The 8,836-nt window shown below is 43.3% G+C and overlaps 1 pseudogene; it reads right to left on the bottom strand.

The window, feature by feature from the left end:
- Window positions 1-1,698: 1,698 nt before the first annotated feature.
- Window positions 1,699-5,297, bottom strand: LOC118709442 (annotated as a pseudogene).
- Window positions 5,298-8,836: the final 3,539 nt, after the last annotated feature.

Below are 8,836 nucleotides of genomic sequence, written 5' to 3'. Positions count from 1 at the left end.
TCTAATTTGTCAGATATAAGTATTGCTACCCCAGCTTTTTTTTCATTTCCATTTGCCTGGAAAACTTCTCCCCATCCCTTCACCCTCAGTCTGTGTGCATCTTTTTTTCTGAGGTGGGTTTCTTGTAGACAACAGATGTATGGGTCTTGTTTTCTTATCCAATCTGACACCCTATGTCTTTTGATTGGAGCATTTAATCCATTTACATTTAAGGTTATTATTGATAGGTACTCATTTGACACCATTTTTATTCTATGCCCATGTTCCTTCTTCACTTCCTATTTCTTTATTTTTACAGTAGACCCTTTAGCATTTCTTGCATTGCTTGTTTGGTGGAGATAAATTCCTTCAGTCTTTTTTTGTCTGCGAAGCATCTGATTTCCCCTTCAATTTTGATTGATAGCCTTGCTGGGTACAGTATTCTTGGATTCAGACCCTTCCTTTGCATGACTTTGTATATTTCATCCCATTCCCTTCTGGCCTGATATGTTTCTGTTGAGAAATCAGTTGCTAGTCTGATGGGGGTTCCTTTGTATGTAACTTTCTGTCTCTTTCTGGCTGCTTTTAAGATTCTTACTTTGTCTTTGTTGTTTGCCAATTTAATTACAATATAATGTGCCTTGGTGTCTGTCTTCTGGGATTCATTTTGCTTGGGACTCTGCGAGCATCTTGGATTTGTGTGGGTTTTTCCTTCTCTATCTCAGGAAAGTTTTCTGTCATTATTTCTTGAAATACTTTTTCCATGTCTACCTCAGTTTCCTTTCCTTCTGGAACCCCTATTATTTGAATATTATTTTGTTTTGTACTGTCCCAAAGCTCTTGTAGGCTCTCCTCCTGCTTTTTAATCTTTTTTTCTAGAAGCTGCTCTAATTGGATATTTTTTTCCATCTTGTCTTCTAGCTCACTGATGCGGTCCTCTGCTTCATCTAGTCTACTCTTGATGCTTTCTATTGAGTTCTTCATGGTCGTGATGTCATTTTTCATTTCTTCTTGGTTCTTCTTCAATTCCTCTTGGTTCTTCTTCAATTTCCTCATGGCTCTTCTTCAATTCCTCATGGTTTTTCCTCATTTCTTCTTGGTTATTGTCAAATTTCTCTTCCATTCTTTTTAGCCATCCTATGATCATTACTCTGAATTCTTGTTCTGGTAGGCTGCATGCCTCCGACTCGTTTACTTCCTTTTCTGGTGATGCCTGCTTTTCTTTCATGTGCGGGCCATTTCTCTGTCTCCCCATGGTCTCTCTTTTCAGGATGTCTGGTTATGTGGTGTTCCTTCTTTCCATGGGTGATTGAAGAACTCCCTTGAATTCACGTGTTTGCGCCGATCTCAGCTGCTCGATGGACTCCTCTGCTGTGGGTTTCCCAGGCCTCCCATGATGAACACTTTCTTCCCCAATTACTTTTATAGTAATGGCTACCTTCCCAATAGCTTTATCGTCCAATTGTGATAAAATGTTCCTGGTTATGATGTATTAATCTTGCTCATTAAAAAGATATATTTTCAGTTTTAACCTAATCATCCCTTTATTTTCCTTACATCCTGCCAGGTTCTTTCCCCTGGCAAATAGGATGTGTGAGGTTGGGAGGGATGGAGGAGGGTGTGTAAAGGGGGTTATGGATTTGGAAGAAGGGGAAGGGGAGGAACAGCCTCTGTCCTTTAGTTGTGATGAAGATGAAGTGATGCAAGTCCATTAAAAAGCATTTGCTTCCAACCAGACTCCTTCCTCAGTAGTGCAGGCCTCTTCTCTAGTCTAGTATCTGTCATGCTCTTGGTTCCTTTCTTGGAAACAATTACCCTGCTGAACTTCCTTATGAAGCAGGTCCCAGTGCATCCAGCTGCTCTCCTGGCTAGGGGACCATCTAGGTGACCTCTCCTGGGACAGATGTCATTTTTTGGAAAAGCTTCTGCTGGCAAGCCATACTGTAGCACTTGGCTTAAATGCCATGTAGACAGCTTGTAAAAGAGGAGATGAGGACACAGCAACCAACACTCATCATTGACAGCTGGAGACTGTTTGATAACAGGAATGGCCGTGAGCAGCATCTCAATTGAGACACTATGATCTGCTGCACTGACTCCCAATATGGCTTTAGAAATGGAATTGCTGGAAATCGCTCAGTCGCACTTCATGATCTCTTCAATTCAGTCTCATTCCCATAGAGGGTATAATGCCCAAGGCTTGGTAGCCATGGTAGCCAAGGCTTTTATGTAAATATCTGGTGGAGGCCTCACTGTAGCATCTGATGGGGGAAAAGTAAGCTGGGTTGAGATGAAGGGCAGGTGAAGTGGCCTGGGGGGAGGCACAGCTGGATGAGGAGGGAATGGAGGAATCATGAGATGCAAGCAGAGGAGGAGGGACTCCAAAGCTTGAGGAGAGAAGTGGTGGGGATGGAATTGGGAGTGGGGCAGACCCATTGGGCGAAGGGCTGAAGGAGAGCGACTAAAGTAGGTACAAGGTTCTCAGAGGGGGTGACTCATCCATAGGCAGAATCACTAGACTCTCGGGCATGGTCCTCTGGAGCTATCCCACTCTCGAGACTCAAACACATTCATGTTCCTGAGTTTGGGCCTCCAATTGTGACAGGTTCTTCTAGATGTCTGGCCTCATGTCCACTTTTTCTCCTTAAGAACTTCTCAGCAGGAATTCAAACAATTTGTAGGCAGAATTTTCAGAGGCTACCACCTCCTCAGCATCCTGGCCATTTGCTCCATTCTCTGCAAATCTTAATTCCCCCACATCACAAACTCCTACCAACTCCACATACAAACTCCTACCAAGTGAGTAACTTGGATGAGCTGCTGGTCTCCACACAGACTCCCATTGGACTCACTGCCATATGCTAAGACTTGCCTCTCTAAAGTTATTATCATTCCTGTTTATTCTGCCTCTGACTTATTTTTAATCTGTAAAACATTAAATGGTTCTATTTCCACCTTTATCAGGAAAAAAATCTTTCCCAATTTAGATCACTTTTTGGCAGATCCTAAGCATTGCCACTTCATATGGACAGCTTCCGGAATCCCATTTCCTTCATTCACTTATCTTCTCTCTGGGGAGCACAATATTGTACTGGTTCCAGCCTCCCCAAACCCAGAATTTCTCACAGCCCTCCTTCCCTGACTTTTGGCAGGAGACCCTCCCCTCTGCCAGGCACCTAAATTCAGACTGGTTTTTATAGATGCTCCTTTGTCCTCAGTGTTGTGGTTTTTCAATGGGATATTCTGCAACATCAAACATAACGATCTTTGTGAACCAGTTCCTAGCACAAGGTCATGCACAGGGAAACACTTAAAACAGTCCTATTGTAAAGATTGAGCCAGATGTAAATTCAGAAAACACAAATAAAACATTTTAAATGTGATATTTTAATACCTAACAACATTTTGCTTTGGGTTAGTATTAGAAGGTTCAGTGAGCAAGTTCACATAGCAATAATATACTTCTTAATACTTAGAAACCAAAAGCAATTTAAAAACACACAGACAACAAGTTATATGAGTTAGAGGAGAATCATAGGACCAGCCATATTCCTGTATAATATTGATTGTTCTGTGTACTATAAAGATAGTAATGTATTAATGTCCCAGGATCCATTACCAGTCGTATTCCTTTGTGTCTATACAACCCTAAAGGCATAGGAAAAAGGTGCACTAAGAGTTTAGGAATATTAAACATGAGTGGAATGATAAGGATAATCTAAATCAGCTCCCTGATTTTATACTTGTGGACTCTGAGGAAAAGAGACTTGTCTGTGTAGGACACCTTGCTAGTTAGTGGGGTAGTGAGTCTTCTTACGGGCAGGCCTGTATCCTTCTACCATGCTATGTGCATGTGGGGAGTAAGCCTGTTGATTCTCTCAAGATGCAGGCTTATCAGGAAGCCAGGATAGACCTTTAGGGATCTATATAAAGAGAAGAAAGTCCCAAAATGCAGACAGTTTTATGAACAAGATATTCCTTATAGACTCTCTTTAATAGCCTATAATTAGAAAATTAAAAATTACCTGAATTCTAAGAATAAGAGAATAGTTAAGTAAATAAAGAGAATAATGGAATGATAGGATAATGTGTAATAAAATATTGTGCAGCCATTAAAAGTGTTCTATAAAAGTTAATACCATGGGGGAAAGCAGGATACTAAATTTATGTCTATAGTATTTCACCTGTGAAGACATATTCCTATAAAAGAATAATATGATAATTGCTGTGGGATTAGGCCTAAACCTGCAGTCAGACATACCCAGAGGGGTCCCGGATTGGAGAGGATACCGGCAGGGCTGAGGAACAGCTCCCCTCCCCCATGCACAAATTTCATGCACCGGACCACTAGTATATATATATATATGATAAAATATAGACAAGCCCTAGATGGTTTGGCTCGGTGGATAGAGTGTTGACCTGCAGACTGGAGGGTCCCGGATTCACTTCTGGGTAAGGACAGATGCCTGGGTTGTGGGCTCAATCCCCATAGGGGAAATGCAGGAGGCAGCCAATCAATGATTTTCTCTCATAATTGATGTTTCTCTTTCCCTCTCCCTTCCCCTCTGAAGTCAATAAAAACATATTAAAAAAATACATACTAAAATGGCAACAGTGGTTATCATAGTATCTTTGGGTGCTAGAAGTAGGTGGTGTGTGTTGTTTTTTTAATAGTGTTCTATACTTTTCATAATGATTTTTCAATAGGCAAAACTTATAAGCAGAAATAAGATGATCTAAAATATTTTAATTAATGAAAACATATAAATTTTATATTAAAGATGGTTTTCAATATCTCTACATCAGTCTTTGAACAATAGTGGGTATCTATCAGAAGCCTGATTATAGTTAATTTCTGATCCTGACAAGAAAACTTTGAGGTGTTTTTTGTTTGTTTGATTGTTTTTCTCTAGGTCCAGCATTAATTTTTTTCCTATTATTTAAAATTCATTCATAAACCACAGATTACCTTGATTTTGCTGTGGGAGGTGCATAAAAATAATAGTCATTGTGAAGTTGGGCCCTCCAATAAGCAGGTGCCAAGATGGAGTTAGATGTAGAAGAGAGGCTAACAGCTGTGAAGGATAAAAGGGGAGCGAGCGGGAGTAGGCAGAAGAAGTCCTCGGAGGGAAACAAAGGTCTGATCTCTTGGAGGCAGAGGGAAGGAAGGTCGGGCAGTAATGGTCTCAGACTATAGTGCAATTCTAAAAGAGGTTCAGCCAAGGCAATGGGGATTCCTCACGTCAACTTACCCTTTGAAAGAGTCTCGTGCTGCACAGGAAAAGGACCACACTTGTGTCTGCATCGTGCTCAGTCATTGACTAGGAGCAACCTATGGAAATTGTGACCTTGGTGCAAATGCAGTGGTACCTTCAGAGGGGCAGCTACCAGCACCTTAGTCAATTCTGCTCATCACAGTGGATATCTGAGTAGTCCAAGTTCAGGGCTGCCACAGTTATTAAGATGCATATTATAAGAAGACTAGAGGCCCAGTGCACAAAATTTGTGCACAGGGGAGGCGGGGGAGGGTGCGGTCCCATCAGCCCACCCTGCACCCTCTCCAATCTGGGACCCCTTGAGGGATATCTGACTGCCTGTATAAGCCTAATACCCAGGAGCAGGCCGAAATCAGCTGTTGGACATCCCTATCACAATCCTAGACCACTAGCTTCTGTTTACCTGCCTGCCTGATCACTCCTAACTGACCCCCCTTGCCCTCCCCCCGCCAGCCTGTTCATCCCTAACTGCCTCTGCCTGCTGGCCTGGTCTCCCCTTACAGCATGGGCGCCCCCAACTGCCCCCCTCTGCCAGCCTGGTCACCACTCCCTGCTCCCCCCTGCCAGTTTGGTCACCCCCAACTGTCCCCCTGCCAGCTTAGTCACCCCCAATTGACACCCCCCTCTGCCAACCTGATTTCACTGCCCTGCTCTGTTGGCCTGGTCACCCCTCACTGCCCCTGCTGGCCTGGTCGCTCCCAACTGCCCCCCCCCCCGCTGGCCTGGTCACCCCCAACTGCCCCCCTGCCAGCCTGGTTGCCCCCAACTGCCCCCCCCCCACTAGTCTGGTCACCCCTCACTGCCTCCCCCACTGGGCCTGGTTGCCTCTCACTGCCCCACCCACCAGCCAAGTTGTCCCCAAGTGCCTCCTGCTGGCCTGGTCACCCCAAACTGCCCCTCCATGCCAGCTTTGTTGTCCCCAACTGCCCCCCTGCTGGCCTGGCCACCCCTCACTGCACTCCTTGCCAGCCTGGTCTCCCTAACTGCCCTGCCCTGCCAACCTGGTTGCCCCACACAGCGTACTGTTCAGTCATTTAGTCGTCCCTCACTACCCTGTCCTCCCTGCCAGCCATGTCGCTCCATGCAGCCTGCTGTTCAGTCATTACTGTGAGGACGTCCTTACCAATTTGCATATTACCCTTTTATTATTATAGATGGATAGATGAATGTTTCCCTAAGTCTTTGAAACACAGATGAGGGACCTTGACATTTTCTTAAAGTTCATCACAATAGGCAGACGTGCCAAGAGGCAGTGCCACCCTTAAAGCAACCTGGAGTGAAGCACATTTGAATTTGTGGGCTAATAATTGCCTCACAGTGACAGAAATAGTTACTGTGTGCATATTTAACTTCTGCACATGAACTCTGGCTGGGTACAGGCAGCTCATCTAGTCTGCTCTACTTTGGTTTTGGTTTTGCTAATTCTCTATTTCAGGTAAATATAATGAAGATAATAATACATTATAAATGAGACACCAATTCAGAAATTTTCTGTTTTCCCTTTGGAAGTCTTGGCTCAACAGAGACTGTAATTACTGGAAAGCAGAAATGTAAAGCTGTCATACTGAAGTGTTTCCTCTATTTCTCTGAGGCATTTAATCAATTCAGCCAAAGCAATCAACAAAACCGGTTGTTTGTTTATTGTTTTACATTTTAAATCGTCTAATAACTGACAGGGTTTCTTCAGAATTAATTGACTAGATGTCGAATTGCTGTGATAACATAAATCAGCATGCCCACATGGCTCTTTCGGTGGCAAGGTTGCAGAGAATTTACTATAGCTAATAGTAATGAGCAAAACTCTTTTCAATTACTTTATCTTTAAAACAAAATCACTTCAATTACTTTATATTTAAAACAAAAACACACTTGTTGCCCTGGCTATTGTGACTCAGTTGGTTGAGTAGTGTCCCATGCATCAAAAGATTGCCAGTTCAATTCCTGGTTAGGGCACATGCCTGAGTTTCAGGCTCAATCCCCAGTAGGGGGCATGCAGAAGGCAGCCAGTGGATATTAGCTCTCACATCCATGTTTCTTTCTCTCCCTCTCCCTCCCTCCCTCTCTAAAAATTAATTTAAAAAACAAAAAAAGACACTTAAGTTGTAAAATGGTCAAAGTATTCAGGAAGCATGGATAATATAATAAACTAGAGGCCCAGTGCACAAATTTGAGTTGGGCGGGGTCCCTTGGCCTGGCCAGCTATTGGGGCTAATCAGGGCTGGCTGGCTGAGGCATGGGGAGGGACTATGGGAGGTTGGCCAGCCACAGGAGGTTGGCTGTGGGAACTCACTGACTACCAGGTGGCAGCTTGTGCGTTGAGCATCTGTCCCTTGTTGTCAATGTGCGTCATAGCTACCAGCCGGTCATCCAGTCATAATGGTCACTTAGGAGATATATATATGTATGTATGTATATATATACACACACACACACACACACACACACACACACACACACACACACACAGAGAGAGAGAGAGAGAGAGAGAGAGAGAGAGAGAGAGAGGCCCAGTGCATGAAATTTATGCACTGGTAGATTCCCTAGGGGCTGCTGGCCCCCTGGTTGAACACCCAGTCAAACTTCCAGTTGAGGGGAATATTTGCATATTAGGCTTTTATTATATAGTATATCGGGTCTAGTAATAATTAATGTCGTTTTTAAACATTCGTTTAAAATCTTGCTTGGCGTTGACTTGTATTGACATAACCTTCAAACACGTGGTATCTACAGAACGTGTGAAGTGCAATTAACAAGTTTGCTTGAAAAAGTTTGTGTTTGGTTTGGTTTTTGTTGCAAAACTAGGGCTAAGAAGATGGCGGATGAAGAGCATATTCGGCACTGCATGCTTTACGAGTTCCAATTAGGAAGAAAAGCAAGTGAGGCTGCAAAAAACATCTGTAGTGCTCTTGGTCAAGATGCAGTTAGCGCCAGATAATGCCAGCATTGGTTTGAGAAATTTCGTGAGGGAAATTTTTCGTTAGATGACAAGAGTGGTTGAGGCCATGTGTCCAATTTTGATCAAGAAGCTCTTCAAGCTCTTTTGGTGCAAAATCCTCAAATTACCCAACAAGAGCTTGCGACAACTTTAAATTGTTCACAAAAAACAATTTCCAATCAATTGCGTGCACTTGGCAAAGTCCAAAAGTTTGGAAAATGGGTTCCTCATGAGTTGACCGACAACAACCGTAATCAAGAGTCACAATTTGCAGTTCTCTCCTCTCTCGTCAAAACCGTTTGCCGTTTTTAGAGCAAATTGTTACCGGAGATGAAGAATGGGTGCTGTATGTTAATTTGAAAAGGCGGCCTCAATGGTTGGACAAAAATGAGGCTCCGCAGCCCACGCCAAAACCTGACTTGCATGCGAAAAAAGTGATGTTGTGTGTTTGGTGGAATTTTAAAGGAATTCTTCATTATGAACTTTTACCATCTAACCAAACCATTACAAGTGCAGTGTATAGTGCCCAATTGGAAAGGTTAGCCCAAGCTTTAAGAGAAAAAGAACCCGCGCTGATTAATCGGAAGGGCGTAATTCTTCACCACGATAACGCACGACCACATACTGCAAGAATCACTGCTGAAAA

Source organism: Pipistrellus kuhlii, unplaced genomic scaffold, assembly GCF_014108245.1.
Source record: "Pipistrellus kuhlii isolate mPipKuh1 unplaced genomic scaffold, mPipKuh1.p scaffold_m20_p_1, whole genome shotgun sequence".
Taxonomy (NCBI): domain Eukaryota; kingdom Metazoa; phylum Chordata; class Mammalia; order Chiroptera; family Vespertilionidae; genus Pipistrellus; species Pipistrellus kuhlii.
Note: the sequence above shows the minus strand (reverse complement) of the source record. Positions and strands in the feature narration are given on the sequence as shown.